At 41.1% G+C, this 18,282-nt stretch overlaps 1 long non-coding RNA gene across 1 annotated transcript in view; it reads left to right on the top strand.

Moving 5' to 3' along the window:
* Window positions 1–15,327, top strand: part of LOC106112306 (uncharacterized) — a 32,744-nt gene extending 17,417 nt beyond the window's left edge. The window contains exons 2-4 of the long non-coding RNA XR_008746833.1: window positions 8,164–8,456; window positions 9,092–9,286; window positions 12,498–15,327. This is a non-coding gene — a long non-coding RNA (uncharacterized LOC106112306). The remainder of the gene's footprint in view (window positions 1–8,163; window positions 8,457–9,091; window positions 9,287–12,497) is intronic.
* Window positions 15,328–18,282: the final 2,955 nt, after the last annotated feature.

Genomic DNA, 18,282 nt, shown 5'->3' with positions numbered 1-18,282 from the left:
AAAAGGTGAAAGGAGGAAAGGAAAGGGTAAAAGAAAAGCAGAACCAAGGAGAAAATAAAAAAAAAAGTTTAAATTTTTTTTCATGGAAACCTTTAACTTGAAAAAAATAACCTATTTAAAGGGTTTACAGTTATTCTATGTGGAATAATAGTAGTTTTGTCTTTTTAAAAAAAATTCTCTACCATTTCTAATGTAAATCTGCATAGCTCCACCAAGGTCGATTGAGGACAAGTTACGCAAACTTTAGCCACTCTATTAGCCCATACTTAATATGTTTTAAAACACTTCATCTGCGTTGACAAGATGTGCATATGGCATCTGAGTTACCAGACTGAAGGGCTGTAGCCTTTAGCCTTCCTCTGTCTCCTCACTGTCGTATTTCACTCAAAATCTTACTGCACCAAACTTAAATTATCAGCCTTTTCTTTGTCAATAAAGCACCCAGCATATTAAAATGTTTTGTATAAATTGTAATCATAAGAAATCTGAGCCCATTTCAACTAAAAAATCCTAATTTTTTTGCTAAATCATAGCAAATTTTTTAAACAAGTAGTTTAATCTTTTTGAAATATCTTGTGAATGTAGTCCTGATTTATGTGCAGTTATTTTTGTATATATTGAAAAAAAACCGACAAGTTTCTATCTCGCATTTCATAAATCAGATTTTTTGCTATGCAAAGCACATGTCAGAAATTAGTATCTAAACAACATGCCAGTTGGCTTCTCCATGTGGCAGCTTGTAAACAAAAATATTTGGGGACTGCGCATTTGTGACACGATGACATGTAATGCAATGTACAAACACCAGTTATTTGAAAGTCTCTTGTTCCCCTACAGTTAAAATAAAATGATAAATCACATTTGCATTGCTGTATCACAGCTGAGCGGGTGGAACTTTCCAAATTCAGGTGGTACTGTTGTTTTTTCCAAACAGATGTACTGAGAGGTTAAATATTTTATTAATGAGCTATCTTTGCATTGGAGTGATATGTCAAAACTGACATGGTGTTTTGTGCACTTAAGCTATTTGGACAGACACACACCCACCCACCCCATTAATTGTGTTTCTATCAGAGACAAATTCTGGTTGTACTGCAATCAGTGGAACATTTTCCACTAACTTCAGTGGGATCAGGAATCAGCTCTCAGAGGATGGGAAGGATATTGCTGCCTGCTGGAGCTGATCTAATACCGCCCTGTCACCAAAAAGAGAGGTCACCCTCTTCCTTCCACTGATGGCTGTATTTGTAGTCACATCTTTTCACACAGGCCTAGCCATAGTGTGGCTGTGCAGAAAGCAAGATCAGCTTGCTGATCCACCTGAAGGGTATCAGAGAGATAGGAAGAGAAGGAAAGAAAAAAAATTGTTAATCTTGTGAAAACCACTAGGGCAAACAGTGGCAGCTCTTGTTCACATTGTACAGATTCCAAGTTGTGAATCAACATCAATGAGATTTAAATTCCATATGATAAGAACTGAGAACACAAAATGCACTACTGCTAAGGTATTTTATTTTGTGAAAACTAAAGGAAACAGGCCAAGTCTTGTGGAGAAGATGTAAAGGCACATTATTACATTTTACCAATATAAACGCAGCTGGAAAAGGCTAAAGAAAATCATGTTTAAAGCATAAAAGGCTGAGCAGGGTATAGGAAGAAAACTAGGCTGAACTAAAAGTAGTTGTTATCTGACTGATTTAAATAAGCGTTGCAATGCAGAAGCTTTCAGGCAGGGCTGAGGATGATCAACAGGCCTAACCTATTAGTGCATCATAAAGTACAGTGCATAAAAGTAATTTAAAACCCCTAAGCATTTTTATTATTACTTAGTCAATGATGTAGATTGTTTTAACATTTTATCCATTTTTTGTTTGTTGTCAAGCCTGCAAATAAACTTTTATAGGATCCTCTATGAAATTATTTCTTCTTGTTCTTTTGTTACAACACCTGGTAAAATAGTCTTGCACTTCTGTTCATGCATCTTGTTATTTTTTTGTGCCACATTCATTTTTGTGACATCAAGAAATACCAAGTAAGAAAAAAACAATTAATGAACTGTGCAAAAGTTAAGTAGCTTCCTAGTGTGGTGACCAGGGGAAAAAAAGCTGGGTTTATTCCCACAAATCAAAGTAGTCATGTAAATATCTGAACCTTATATCCTTAATTTGCTTTCATAGGTTTCAAATTCTTGCTCTTACTTTCAGCCAAACATAAACTAAGAATGGTTCTAAATGCCTATAGCTTATTCAAATAAAACAGAGTAAGTTCTTTCTTGTCTCTCAGCTAAGTGGTAAAACCCAGACTTTATAGGGTGAACGCCAGACTTGGGATTCTGATGTCCCTGAAATGTCTTTTTCAAGACATTTTATGTTTCAAGAATTTTAATAAATTCTTCATTGTTTTCTTCCTATTGTATTAACACACTCTTTGGTGTTTTGTCTTTATAGTAGATGTCCATAATGCCAAATTCTATTTCTGTCTAAGGTTTTCTTTTTTGTCGTTGAAATGTTATTTTGCTGCTTTTTCAAGTCTCACTATCTTCCTGCTGTCTTTCTGTGGTCTTTTTGTAGTCCAGGCTTATTTGTTTAATTGATAAACGGTTTTGCATACAATTCTGTATTCACAGATATGCATCCTTTGCCTAGCTAGTTTAGTAATTATCTCAAAAGAAGAAAACAGACTTGAAAAACTCAGTAAACCTATCCAGTTACATGACTACCAAATAGAGTAATACAGGCATAGTCAGTGAAGCAAACAGGGGAAGTAAGATATAACTGGGACTTCAGTGGGACATTTGACTTTGTGTTGTTCAATTTTACATGGATTAGTAAAGGTTACCAGGAATGCAAGCACTCTCCTAAACTGAGGATGGGGATAAATGCCTCAGGCTGGAAGGAACGCTGGGAGATGTGGAGCACTGTTATGTCCTATTTGGTATTTTGATAAGTCATTTACAAAATATGGAAGGAAGCTGATTATTATCAATTAGCATGAATTCTAACCTGCCAACACTAGAGTGGAATGTAATAATGCAAATGCACAACTGAAAACAACACGTTACAGTACTCTTGGCCCAGTGCGACTGTAGTAGTAGTCCTGCTAAGGCAATGTAATCAAGAACAGCATGTTCCAGGGGAGGGACAAACCTGGATGACAGAAATGCTGAATGAAAACTAGAGGCAGCATTGGGCACGTAGATATATACAGGAAAAGACCAATGCAGTTTTGAGTAGCAGACATACAACATAGGAGACCGAAGTGCATTGCCTGCTTTTCACAGGACTTTTGCAGTCATATTTGAAATACTGATTACAGTTTCATGTAGATAGCAGGAAAATAACTAGGGGATTTACAAAAGAACAGAAAACCAACAGGGAGATTAAAGGTTATGATTTAAACAGCAAGATGTAAAAAAACCCAGACAGATGAAATTTACTGATTATCCTAATTAACAATCTCTTGAGAAGTGGAGTGGAGTTAGTAAGCTCCCTAAGGTTTGGATCCCAAGGTTTGATGTTACGTGTTTACAGTTTCAAAGACTAAAATTGTTAGCAAAAAAAGGGAATACTGACCATGTTTATTGTGCTTCCTAGTTATTCCATTCCCTGAATTTGCCAGGCACTTGTATGTTCTTCTAAAACAGGTTTAAATATTCAGGATTGATATACAATTGAAATATATAAGCTGAGAAACCCTACAGCATCAGAAGGGAACTAGAGTGCAACTCGTTAGATAAAACAAAAGAAAATAGATGAAATTTAAAAATACAAGATTCAGGCTAATTATTAGCAAACATTTAGTTACCGATATTTACATAGCAGCATAAATCATTGCTTTGAACATTTAAAACTAGATAGGAGAAGACATGCAAGAATCACTGATTAATTCTGTATTGCTTGGATGTATTAGGGCGACTAATAAAATAGGGGGGTTATATCTAAAATCTGTACTGCATCCATTAGAAACTGCATATACATGCATGCAAGGGATACCAGAAGTTGACCCTATAATTGGTAAAATCCAATTACTTCAGTTTGGCAAGACGATCCCGAAGTATTCTATGCTGCATGAGAATGAAGACTATAAATAAGTAATGTATTTATTTTTAAATAAATGGGAAAGAGTAAATTTACCCATGTTCCTAAATGCTCATAAATCATTGTGATTTCCTGTGTCAGTCTTATTTTTCAGTTCTGCCATCTATTTCGGTTCAGTTGAAAGGCTGTACATATGGAGTGACTGACTACAAGATTTTCAATCTCTGGAAATCCAAATCTGCCAGAAAAAAATATTTCTGGAGGCCAAGCTTATACTTTTACCCACAAGAAGAAGTGGCAGCACTTTTAATTAGGCATTGTCCCAATCGAAACTGCGTTCTGTTCATTAATTCAGGGTCTATGTGATATAACTATACCTTTGTATAAAGATGTGTGTTGAGGATTTACTGGAAGGAAAGCAAATAACAGGGATCAACAGTAACATTTTACATAGTTCTGATGCTGTGGAGGGGGGGTAGCTTGGTTCAGGTTAACCTGGTGTAAGAAGGGACCAAGAAGCACACAGAACTGGTCATCGGTTAGCACTTCTGCTGACCAGAGTGCTGGGAGTGAATATGGAGAACGATGCAGAATTTCAGCTTTGTAGTGTGTTTTCTATAAAAAGCTCCTTTTGATGTCTCTCTGTTTCATTCTGCTCATTTTTCATATCAAAGCTAAAACTTTCTTCCCCTGCAATTCCTCCATTTCACATCAGTTTGCAGCACAGTGAATTAACTCTTCCAAACCAGGAGTCGATAACGTCTTGCTCCAGGAGGTGCCTAATCACTGTGATGAATTGTCCTAAAAAAATCAGAGACCTTTACAGATGACATTTTCATTTGCAGTAAGTTGAGGATGGGTTTAGCAAATGCTGGTTTCCACAATGGCCAGGATTAGTCATCTTATTCTTACTTCAAGCATAAAGTAGTTATTTTATATGGGGAATTATGAAAGAGCCAGATAATTCTGGATTATTGATCTATTTGTCTGCTGGGAGGTTGTGAGTGAAAGATCTTTTGTCCTGTTGTTCTTAATTCAGGTACCATTAATGCAGAGGTTACTCTAGGATCACTATGGAAGAAATTGATACAATGGCCAGAGTGCTTCAAAAAATGTTGATTTTCTAAATAAAAATAAATGGAAGTTAACAGGAAAAAAATGCGGTGTTTGGTAACTTAGGAACCGCGATTTTTTACAGTCGCAAGATCAGTCAAAAGCTGCTACAAAACATCGGTTAAGGCCTTGTAGAATTGTCCTTAACACTTTAGATACAAAGAGCCTAACTACAGCATAATCAGTAATTATTACCCCTGCCTTCTACAGGATCTGTTTGCACTTACTTTCCTTGACTATCATAAAAGATAGATTAGCTCAATTTTATGTGTGGTATAAATATACTTTTTCTGCTTTCACGATAATTGCCTGTGGTCATTTAATTTGTCACTGTGATTGAGGTCTTCCCTCATTTACACTTCCAAAGTCCTATTGACTTGATGTAACAGTAACGTATTGTGTGACTATGAAAACTAGTGCAGGGTATGACGCAGTAAACAGCATTTGCAATAAAAAGTGGAACATAATTTGCCCTTATTTACACCCAAGTAATTAACAGTGCTTTGTAGTCATTTCTACAGTATGTTTTCCTATATTTAGAAAAGCAGCTATATCTTTCAGAATAAGAAGAAACTGCAGAAATCTTGCAGCTCTGTGCAGGTGTTTACAGCTTTTTGCCTCTCTCCTGATTTACATGGTGCCAGTTTGCATAATGGGGGAGTCATCTGCCAGCACACACCTTTCGGGGGTGCCCAGCTGAAGCGCTTGAATGCATCTGCCTCCCTGGATCACATCACCCTCCTGTTACATCCCCTTTCTTGCTCCTCTTCCTTTTTTTTTTTTTTTTTTTTTTAGATTTTTTTTCACCTGAAAAGCAGACGCACTTTAGCTTTCAAATTTTACTACTTTCTTCAAGAATTTGTCATGTTTCTCTTTATGGTTGAGTAGTTCTAAATGTCAATTTCACACCAGGCCAGAAGGTGTTCTGGCCCGATCGGAGGGGCCAGCCATAGGGTCCTGCACTTGATTTCCCAACCAGCTCTACGTGGCTGGGCTCACAGGTGACCACTGGGACAGAGCATTGCACCTGACTGGGTGGTCGCTGCCTGCGGAGGCATGCGGAAAATTCCTTTGATATAAAATTTTTTCAGCGTACGTTAGAAAAATCCCCCTTTATTGGTGGTTTGTATTTAATACCAGTAACGGGAAGGGAGGGATTGCTGAGTAACGTCGCAGCTGGCCAGGAGAGCCTTTGCCGACAGCAAGCGTGCATGCAGGACAGCACCCGGGGGAGCTGTGCAGATCTGGGCGCGAGGAGGGGGAGCAGAACTGAATCCATATCGCCCATTGAAGGGCGAAGAGGTGCACTGGGCTGCTAGATGCAGAAGGGAGGACGACTCAATCGGTAATCCTGGAGGCCTCTCAAAAAGTGGGTCTTTGGATTTGTGCATAAAGGAGAGGGTAGAGACTTCTGGGAGACCAAAGTCTGAGCAGGTACAATGATTAATGTTGGAGAAAAGGGCTAGACAGGACCTCACAGATGTCTGTGTGGTTTTTATGTGTGTTTGGGGTGTCTTTCTCTAAGTGCTCCGGATATCTCAAATGGTCAGAGAAGAGAGGGCTTAAGTGCCATCTCAGGCCACTGGAGGCACCTTCTGAGATCAAATGTTCACCCCTTAGTTTCTCCGTGACAGACCTATATTGACATTTACAACCTGCATTCTGTTCAAACTGTGCTCACTTCCACCACCTGTTCTGAGGTCACCTGCATGGAAACAGCTGATGTGTTTTACCTACGTCCACATGATCCCATGTTTCACATGGTTCATGATGACCCTTGGTTTCTCTCTGAATCACGGAATCATAGAATTGTTTAGGTTGGAAAAGACCTTTATCATCAACCATTCACCCAGCACTGCCAAGTCCACCACTAAACCACATCCCTAAGTGCCACATCTACATATCTGTTAAATCCCTCTAGGGACGGTGACTCAACCACTTCCCTGGACAGCCTGTGCCAGTGCTTGACAACCTTTTCAGTGAAGAAATTTTTCCTAATACTCAGCCTAAATCTCCCCTGGTGTGACTTGAGGCCGTTTCCTCCTGTCCTATCGCTTGTTACTTGGGGGAAGAGACCAACACACACCTCGCTACAACCTCCTTACAGGTAGTTGTAGAAAGCAAGAAGGTCTCCCCTGAGCCTCCTCCTCTCCAGGCTGAACAACGCCAGTTCCCTCAAGTCGCTCCTCACAGGACTTGTGCTCCAGACCCTTCACCAGCTTCGTTGCCCTTCTCTGGACACGCTCCGGCACCTCCGTGTCCCTCTTGCAGTGAGGGGCCCAAACTGAACACAGGGTTCGAGGTGCGGCCTCACCAGTGCCCAGCACAGGGGGACAATCACCTCCCTAGTCCTGGTGGCCACACTAGTTCTGATACAAGCCAGGATGCTGTTGGCCATCTTGGCCACCTGGGCACACTGCTGGCTTATGTTCAGCCCAGCTGTTGACCAACAGCTGCAGGTCAGCACCAGATGTTCAATGGTGTGCTTCTATTCCCTATTTCAGTATCATTATTGCTTGTGCAGCTTTCATCACAGTCTAGTGCTAGATACAGACTTCAGCACTGCACAGGAATCTCAGTATAAGAGTCAAAAATTTAAATAGATTTTACAAAATGCTATTCAAATTCTTTTGATGTCAGCATAAATTAATATGCAGAAGTGAAAAGGCATGATACTATATGGTAAACAGTGTTTGTAAGAGACTGCCCTTTAGTGAAGACTCAGAGCAGACTGTGTCGCTGCTGTATGTGTAAACTACCAAAGGACTTTTTTTACAGACTTTGTTGGAAAGAAATAAAAATTCATATCTCATTTTTTCTATATTTTCTGGAAGATGCCATTTATTTTGTAAACAGAAAGCAGCTGTTTGCAGCACTAGACATTAAACTAGGAACTCTATCTGTTAACTAAGAGCATTTAATAAGTTCACAGTGTGAGTGCTAATGAATGAGTTGATTTTAATATCTATCACATTTCACTGTTGAAACATCCTTATGTTTTGTCTCCTCACAGTTTAATTGTATCCTCAGTTGACATTCCTGGTAAGCAAGGCCAAAAGTAAACTGGGCTATCCAGTACTACCAATCCAGATAGATTAAACAAAAGAAAGAGAACCCTGGGATAAATCTGAGCCAGCTGAGAGGACAGAGGGATGCCTGAACCTGAAGCAGCACTTCCCGGCTGGCGAGGATGAAGCGCAGGGTCACCCACCCCCACCTCGAAAGTATGCAGAGATGACAGAGTGGTCAAGGCGGGCACTTGCTGGAAACAAGCACGGTGAATTTAAGGCGGAGAAAGGGAAATGTGTGAGTAAAAAACATGAGGAGGGAGAATGGGGATCAGTTTTTCACCAGATTTTCTAGCCTCTTGGATTTCCCAGTCCTCCTCCTTGCCAAAAGGGGAAGCCCCCTGTTCCCTGCTTCTTTGTGCTCATTCCGAGCCTGGCTTTGTGTGGCAAGGCAGCAATATTCATTGAGGGACAAATTTGAAATTTTTTATATTAGTATCCTAACTTCACATTTGCCGGGTAATTAAAACCAGACAAACATGCATGCACAAGTTGAAATACAGCAATGTATTTATAAGTGTAATTGAGCTGTGATTAATTCCTCACATTTCATTACAAACTAATAAAAATCCATTACAGGGCAATGAATGCATCCTGCTAGGAGCAGGCCTGCATCCCCTCTGCTCTGCATAATCTGTGGCTGCATACAACTTTGTAAAGCATGGGTAAACGCTAACAGGATGATTTGGCAGTATTACATATATGCGTTGCATATGTGAAAGTGACAGTGCAAGCTGTAAGAACATTTAGCATCAGAATACCAGCAGACCTTTTAAGTCTTACGTAAACTTCTGCCTCTGCGGAGGGTAACAGCGTATCTTCTTTTCCTGAGATAAAGAGCAACTTGCTTTTCTCTCCTTCCCTTCAAAACAGACAGTACCGGGCCAGAGGGATATGATCTTCTTGCTAGTGGCACAAAGGCAGCATCTCAGATATGGATTACCTCAGAATTATCCTTCTTGACAAATAGGTTGTGAAACCATCTCTTAGTCTCGTGGCAGGTCCCAACCCTGCCTTCGCCCAGGGAACCCTGAGCAGCTGCTGCCTTCCCTTTGCCACTGAGTACAGGTACGCATTTTCCTTTCCCTTTGTTACCCTGTGTATTTCAGGGGGTTTTAATCCATCTGGTGCAAAGCAGGTAACTGCACAGAGCAAGCACAGTTAGAGGGGCTTTATCTGCTGCTTGTTCCGTTAGCTCAGTTAAATGCAGAAGCACCTGCCAGCTATTCCACCAGAGCCACAACCCATCTGTGTGTAGCTCTAGCTAAGAAGTTCTTCTGAAATACCCCTTCTGTGCTAAATATACTGATTCCCTGATGGCATCTTACACCATTTGCTCCTGCCCCCAAACTCGTGCAACGGTAGCATCCAGTTTTGCTCCTCTAACATTTAGGGAGACAGGGAAAGGCACAAGGGGTGGGGGTGAGGGGGGTGGTGTGCAATATTTTTAGTTCCTTTTATTGCATTTCAGTATGATTGCTTTCTGGTTTCAAAGGAAATGTAACTGAAACCCAGTGTGGTTTTGGAGTAAGGAAAATGTTAGATTAAAAACCCCATTTTAAATCTGGGAAATTATTTGTGAATTTAAATACTTTCTTCTTGTGGCTTTGCAGAATCACCTTCCCTTTGCCTTCAGGGCAGCCAGAACAATTTTCAGGCCAAACCAATATTTGAATTCGTGTTCTTTCCAAAGAAAACTGTTGGGTGGGTTTCCGTCTAGGATCTAAACCAGAAATTTGCCTTAGGGTTTGGCTGCAGTTCAGCTTTGGGGAGGCCACTGTCCTGTCTGGCCCGCTGGCTTCCACCAATAATGGTCACGTGGTGCCATGCAGCAGACACAGGGACAGAGTTATACCAAGGTTGCTACAATACCTGCTTTCCCACCGATCATGGTAGAAACACAGTCTACAGCAAATACAGCTTCATAAAGGAGTGATCCCCTGCTTCAGACCAACAGCCCTCAGCACTGTCTACAGTTGGCTGTTCTGACTAGTACAACCCAAAAGGAAACGGAATATTCAACAAAAAAAATCTTGCAACAACCCCAACATTGTGTTGCCTTTTTTTAAAAAAAAAAAAAGTTCCTTCTCTTTGTGCTATGACACAGCCAACTAAGGGAGAGGTTTCTGTTCTTTGGTTTGTTTAACAAGTATGAACAACAATGTTAGAGTCTCTTTCAGTCTTTTGGGCAACTGGAGCTAACAATGTAAGTGCACCATACTAGGCCAAGCAAGGAAGGGCTAGAAGATATGCTTGGTGAAAAAAAAAGAGAAAAACTGCTTCTCAGCCCTCCCTTCAAGCCCCACCTCTGCTTTTCCCTATGTTTGTAACCTACAGTCTCCACAGGGTAGGGCACGATGGCATTTGTTCCCTTAGGTTCAGGATGAGCTTGAGGGACTCTATTATTCATTAAACTCTAGAAAAGGGAATTATTTTCAGTATTGTTTCCAAAGCAGAAAAGTAATTTGGGTAGGTTTTGAACTGTGAGCTAGGGAAAATATGTTGAAGAGTCTAGGCTGTGAAAGCGTTGGCTGGCTGCAGCCCACGTGTAGAGCTGGTGTTGGTCTGCCCTTCCTCGTGGTCTGCTCAGACCACCATCGGAGGGGCCCCATAAAATCCCAGAGACTGCAAATCTAAGATGCAGGAATGGGGCCATGTCTTTTTGTGACATGTTTCCCTGCACTACGCCCCTTTTGGGGGCAGAGTGCCTTTCAGCTCCCATCCCTTCCTTGACCCACTGGCAGCGCGGCAATGGGAGCTGCAGCGCTGGCATTGACGAAGGGCCAGGAAGCCCCAGCGAAGGGTCAGGAGCAAGTGGCTGCTCCATGGGGGCAGGCACCATGTAGGCTGGCTTCCCTGATGGACGCACAGCCTTGCGAGGCTGGGTCCCAGGTTCCCAGCCTCATCTACCTGGGAGCAGAGAGACCTGCCACTTTGGTCCTCTGGAGATGGAGGTTTCCAGTTAGATGCCTGCAGTGCCCTGCAGTGGTGGTGTGAGAACACCCCAACATGGCCTGAGTAATTTTTTAAGTCTATTGCACTTTACCATAATGAACCTTGATTAAAACCAATGCCAAACCACAAATAGAACTTGCTCAGTCAACAACCATAACAGAATTCTTCATTGACAGCACCTTTCAAACCCCGTGCTACAATCATATGATATCTCAAAAGTCAATGATCAGCAAAAGGTATTTCTGCAGGCCAGGAAACACGGAGTAGCAATTCCCACAAAGAAATCCTTTAAAAAAAATCTTCCCATTATTATTTTGTTCATCTAAGGTATCTAGCTAGCCATGATCACTACAGATTTGAGTCTTTCATTCTTTAAAGCATTTATCCTCATAAATTTTCTGAGCTATGGTCCAGATAAGGTGGAGACCCCACCTAACATGATGTAGGAAATGTGAGACAAAATAACACATGAAATCCCAGGCTGTGGTTTTGACCACCGGGCCAACTCCTATAATCTTGCTGGGTATGGAGAAAAAGAAATTATTCATTTCACCAATAATCTAATAATATGGATTTTACAATATATATTTTTTTTATACACAAAGACAGACATATACAAAATAGAAATGCATGTACATTTATTTCTGGTAATATTTCTAACTTAATGGCATTTACATAATACATGCATGGTTTATATTACATTTAAATTGTATATACGTTTATGTTTTCAAAGTGCATTAGTATGACACAGTATGACATGTTGTCTCTTGCTGCAGAATTACTATTTTCTACTTTTTCTTTCCTGTTCACTGCAACCCACGAGAAACTAGCTTCATCAGTAACTTATTTTGGCTGACATGCACCTAAAAATGTGTAGCATTTATTTGCCATCTTGCTGCTCGCAAAATGTTTCCATGCTGTTGCACTCCTTTGTTTAAAGTTCTCCTCTAAAAGGCTGTCTGCAAGGGCTGCGTATGAGGCTTTGCAGCAAGGAGGTTTGAAATTGTTTTTCTGAAAATTATTCTGAAAAGTCTTTCCTTTTCAAGGTCTTGGCCAGCTGCACAGCTATTTTCCTCTTTTCATTTTCTTTATTTCTGCAGCACTGAATAATAGCCCCTATATAATATTCTATGTATAAAATATATAGTTGAATTTCTACCATCTGCTTCACTCTTTAGCAGCTTTTACTGGGCACTGAGGCACTTTCCAGCGACCCTCCTTTTGCCAGTGTAGTATTCAGTGCCTTAGAGACCAGACCATCTAGGGGCTGATTTTACCACCATTACACTCATCACGCATTCTTATATTGCATGTCGTCCCTCAGGTGTCAGCAGGTCTGTCATACTTATGGAGTAAACTGATACCATCCATGTCAAAACCTAGTCTTCAGCAGTTGTCTCTTGCTCACCTGTGATGCCAGACAGCTTCACAAGGTATTTCCAGGAATACTGACTATTCAGCATCAATACAGCCACCGGACCACTGGCAGAAAATTGCCTCCAGTTTTGACCACAGCCATGGAAAGGACAACCAAACCCCCCGGCACTGGTAGTCTGCATGGGGTCTTACACTCAGCTCATGTCACCAGAGAAAAAGCACTAGACAGAGCCAACCAACTTTTTACACCAAATATTGTAAAGTAGGTGTTGCACTGGGTTAGCAGCCAGGAGTTTGGTCCTAAGCTCCTAATGGACAGGAGCAAAATGGCCCACAAGTGAAAATCCTCATCTGCTTCAAACTGTGATGGCTCCTTTATTCATGGACATCACGAGTATCCTACACAAAACTCAGCACTGATCTGGTTCCTGCACACCCCTCAAGGCAATTCAGCCACGTGAGCAGCGACACTCTCCTCAGCCCACTCACCCAGGAAACCTACCTACGTCCAAAAGTCCTTGCAGGATCCATCCTCGGTTATGCTGTGGCACGGTGCATTTCACATGAAGACAGGAGCAGCCTTAAACTTTTTGCATGCATTGACAAATAAATGGAAAAAGTGGATACTTTCCCTTGTTCCAGGCACTTGGACTATAAATCCATAGAGAACTTGAGTAAACATAACTTTCTTAGTATGTTAAAAAGTTCACACTGTGGAAAGAAGACATTTCTGAGAAACAGATTTTAGTCTTTGAAATAATTAGACTGAGCTGAACAGATTTTTGGCATGATTCGTAAGCCAGTCATTGTTCAGCCTTTGTACTTAGAAGAGCAATTATGACTCCTTTGGAAACATCCTTAGTTGAACTCTTAAAATAATAAAAACACTCCTCCATAAGACCACATCAACATATGGTTTTCCTAATGACAGCACAAACAAATCACCCACTCATCAAACACATTTAGGAAGAAGACAGGAACAAACAGAACAAACAAATTTTCTAAAGATTACTTACTGGTCCTGATCAATCAGGAAAAAAAATTAAATTGAATTCAGGAACTGCCTATGGGATATAGAATACACATGAAATAAGCAAAAACATAAATATCACCAAATACTGTAACGCAAAGTTTATAGATAATGTGCTGTGAAGTTGTATCTCAAAAATATTGAGCAGCTGTTGCCCAGCTTTATGATCCACCCACTGGTTTACTTTTTAACTTTGGTGATACATCATGGGTAAGCAAGAAAGAGATAAAGTACATCGACACTAGTGTTCACTATCCGAACATCCTCCCTGGTTTCTCCACCTTGCTGCTAACTCCAGGGTGAGTTCCCAGCTGAACAAAAGCTGGTGGGTGACGGGCGTCCCTGCTGTAGTTCTCTTTAGTAGATGCTGCTGTGTGGTGACTACGTGGGTGTTAGCTGCTTTGAGATTCACGGAGCCCTGTCACCCTTCTATGGCTCCATCCAGCTTGGCGTAGCTCATTGGTGCATTCTGACGAGTTAGTATCACTTCAGAGAAGTGGAGTCCCAAAGCACGTCTGTCTGGGCCTCCGGAGGTTAATGCTACACAGAAAATACTCTGGCAACATAAGCGTCCATGCTTTCCAGGAGCGCAGTCTTTGACAGTCCTGAAAGCATCCACATCTTTAGAAATGTGGAAGCTGAGGTAAATGGACACAGGAAGGTTTCAAACTATAAGTCACTCCTGATCTTACCTCGTGTAATATACAGCCATGTGCATGCGCACACACATACAGAAAGCCTATACCTTTTCATAGCTTCAATTTTCTCAGCTCTTTTGAGCACCTTTGGGGTACCAGTCAGGTTTTTCCAGAGCATCGAAGGACTCCCCTTCTCCTTTGGATCACAATGTCTCTGTCTCTGCTTACTGCATCTTTTCGTGCATATGCTGGAGACTGTGCCCAAGAGCTGCTGCTCCATAACCTTTTCCTTTGCCAGGCGACACACAGCTCAGTCCTCCTGCATGACCTGTGTCTGTGCAGCACACCTATGGCTTCCCGGGCCAAGCACTGGGAAACAACCCGGCTGCCAGCAGCAGCCACTGCAGCTTCCACACAGCTCTCTGCAACAACTTCAGCCCAGCCCTGGGATGCAGGAAAAAGGGAGCAAACGAGCTAGGCAGTCAAAATGGGGTTCGCCATCTAACAAATACCTAGAGAGAGCCCTCAGTATGGGACAGTATTTAAAGAATGAACATAAAACCTCCAGATTCCTACAAGAAGCAACCCTGCCTGCATGTAGCTCTGTTGTTTTTCTTGCCCTCTTCTGTGTATGTGTTCTCTGGCTATAAGAATAGACTAGAAAACTCTACCTGCTAGTTTTGATTCCAGTCGGAATGTGGACCAAGCACATATCCCACACTTCTCCTCCGAGTAACTCTAGATGAGACTGCATGAGAACAGTATTAAACCACCAGTGGCTGAACCGGAGCCCCTGCTACCATGTTCTCACTGCTGCTGCAGCCTGTAGGACTGGGCAGATGGTATCAGTGCCAGGAAATACATAGCAACAAAAACTTCTGTCACTAGAGCCAGTGTCATGCTTGTTGTCAATGCAACGAGTTAATGACAGGATTAGGAACCAAGTTTCCTCCTCTAATCCCTACCCATGCCATTTTCAGGTTTAGTCAGACTCGGGACTGCTGCTGCTACAAATGTTTAGCTCAGAATTATGTCCCAAATAGCTTCAGCAGACAGCACTGCTTCTGTCCTGCCACGTGCTGAAAGCTCTGCATAGTAGTGCTTGGTCTTCTTTCAGGGAGTGTAGCTCTCGCTCTGCAAAAATCATCGTCAGGTCCTTGGAGAGACCATAAGTGCTGAAGATGATCAGTGGTGGTAAGTCAGGGTGGGTGGAATACTTCCATGGAAACAAATATTAATGAAAAGCAGGGAGAAAAGGTGAACATTATCTGTCTTTGCACATTTTTGTCAGAGAAAATGCCTGCTTTCGATTTTTGTCAAACTGCATTACTGCTTTATCAGAAATCAAGATTTGAGTATTTTAAAACTGGAAAAATTAACAGTGCTACTGGAAACTACACTGTGATATTCTCTAGTTTATTATTATTGAGCTTTGAAAGGTAACCAAGTCTGATCCTTTGGGGTGTTTCTCAAGACTTAATCTTTGTTATAAGGAAATTATTTAAATGTTATTTGACATTGTTGTTGCAAAGTTAGGAAGAGTCTTGGTGACGAAGTACCGTTACTTTGTACAAGTCCAAGCAGGAACGCCTCTCTAACCCGTCAGTCTGTCTGCCCAGTTGCCCAGGGGCCTCGATCTTTGCAGGAAAATTACCCTTGAAAAACAAATCCAGTCCTCCTAATCTCAGTCCTGCTAAAATAAGCTAGCCCTTTGGCCAGAGAAATGTTGTTTTGAGATCTGCAATTCGGAAGGGGATACAGCCACAGGGATCGGGGCAGTTGGCGGAGCCCTGTACTCCGGGAGTCTCATGTTTGAGTCTCTTGGCATGTTTTCAGTTATCTAGGGGGAATTTATATAGTTTTATTTCAGCCAAAAATGGAAAGCACAGAAGATGATGTAGGAGGGCTCTTCATAAGCTTGAGGTGAGCTGAGAGCAGCCAGGTGTTTCAGTGAATACTACCTATGACTAGCAGAGCACTATCTGATTGAAGGTTTTTCCTTGCCAGCAGTGATGACTCACATGAATTATCTTTCCTCTTTGTATACTGTCTAGTGTTTACTCATCACATTTCTGTATTGTTTTTCATTTCTTGCAAGAAAATGAAAAATATTATTACCAAATTTCCCTTCAGTTTAGGATTTTTAGACTTTTCTTGGTGCAGGGCTTCACAAACAGAAAAGTGAAATTCTTTGGGCTCTGTGCTGCTTGGATGGCATTTTTGGAGGGTCCTCAATTTTTTCAGTGTGGATTGCTTCTAAATCTGCCCTGCCGTGTTATTATCCTATTTCTGTTAGCTTTGTAAAAAGCTATGCAGCAGAGTTTTATTTTTCTCTGAATTGTTTATGTGCACTTACACTACAGAAACTTAATAGGAACATCTGTTAGCTGTGGAAGTGGTATGTATGACTGATCCATCATCACAGCTTCTCTAAAAAAGTAATTCCTTACATTTCCTTTGCAAGGCAGACTGCCAGAAGGTCCTCGTGTCAGTCTGTGTTCTCACTCTCTCCGTTGGTTTGTCTGAGTTCTTAAGTTACAGTGGCAGGGAACTCCAGAATACCTATAAGATATAACAAGGGAATCAGATATTTGTCTCTGAAAGACAACTTAAAAATGAAATATACTGCTATATTCATGATCACAGCTAAGAGATATTCTCTAAAATAATACAGCACTACAGTCAGTACCCTTTTCTGAAATTTTATAATATGGATACACAGTAGACAAAAGGTTACCCTGAGAAAGTTCAAAACCTTTTACTTTTTTACTTAGAACAAAACTGCAAATTAAGAACACAAACATTGCAGAACCCTTTTTTAAAAAAAATAAGTCACATTGCATATACATGAGAACAGATTTAACAAGAATATGACAAGAGCTGCATCTCACCGAGACCCGTATCACATTAAAGACAACCTTCCAGTGCATTGCAAGACTTCCAGCTTTTTTAAGACTCTCAGTTCCCCTCCCCACCCTTTATTTGCCTAGGTAATCACAAGAAGCCTCAAATTTTGCTCAACACTCCAGTCTTTATTAAGCATTTTGACTGTGCAAGATTAACCTTCATGAGTCACAGTAGTCCTCTCCTTCTGCAGTCTGCTCCCACTGCTTAAGCATTAGGTACCTCCTGGAGAGATCCTAAAGCAATAATAAGCTCAAGTTCACCAGACGTGTGCTCTACCGCAAAACGTAGCTCCCCTCTTGCCGCGATCTCAGCATTTGCCGCCTGCGTGGCATGCAGAGCACCCGGACACACTGGTGGGATTTGTACAGTAACATGAGGTCATGGACAAAGCTCTGTGCTGCAGTCCAAGTCTAATAACACATCAGAGGCGAGATCAAAAGACTAATGGATCATCAGCTTCTATTATTAATATTGTAAATGAAACAAAGAGGAAAGATCAGTCTCTCCCCTTAACTTTTTATTTCCTTACTTTTCCAGGCTAGGGTAACGGGCATGCATCCTGTCGCAGCCTGACCTGACGCTAACCATCAGTTCTGTTTAGTTAGTAAAATGCAGGTGCTGTGGATCCAGTGTGTCTCACTTGGGTGATGTCTTTGGTTCTTACCTGTTTAAAAACCTCTCACAGCATGCTAAACTTAGGGTTTTTTTTTCTTTTTGTACCTATTATTATAATGCATCAGTAAGGGACAATTTAAATTCTTGTTAGTTAATACAAACAATAGACGTCCCTTTCTCTGCCCTTTCCTCCCCTCCTCATATATGGATTGTGGTGGGAATTTCTAATTGAAATTTCATTAGGATAAACAAATTAAGATTTATGGTTGGACTCTATGATCTCAAAGATCTTTTCCAACCTAAATGATTCTATAATTCTAAGATGAAAGAAACTGTTGCAGAGTCAGAGGACTACAAAATTGAAAAAAACAGAATTCGTATGATGACCACAAAACAGAAAAAAATCTTTAAATAACTTTTTACAAAGTTAAGAAAAGCGACACAGGAAGGTCAATGACAACCAATACAAGCAAGCCAACAAAAGTCTCATACGGGGATAGCACAGGACAGCAGGATATGTATTTCTTAGCATAATAACTACA

Source organism: Falco peregrinus, chromosome 4 (assembly GCF_023634155.1).
Source record: "Falco peregrinus isolate bFalPer1 chromosome 4, bFalPer1.pri, whole genome shotgun sequence".
NCBI lineage: Eukaryota > Metazoa > Chordata > Aves > Falconiformes > Falconidae > Falco > Falco peregrinus.
The sequence above is the reverse complement of the archived record's forward strand: the minus strand, read 5'-3'. Positions and strand labels throughout refer to the sequence as shown.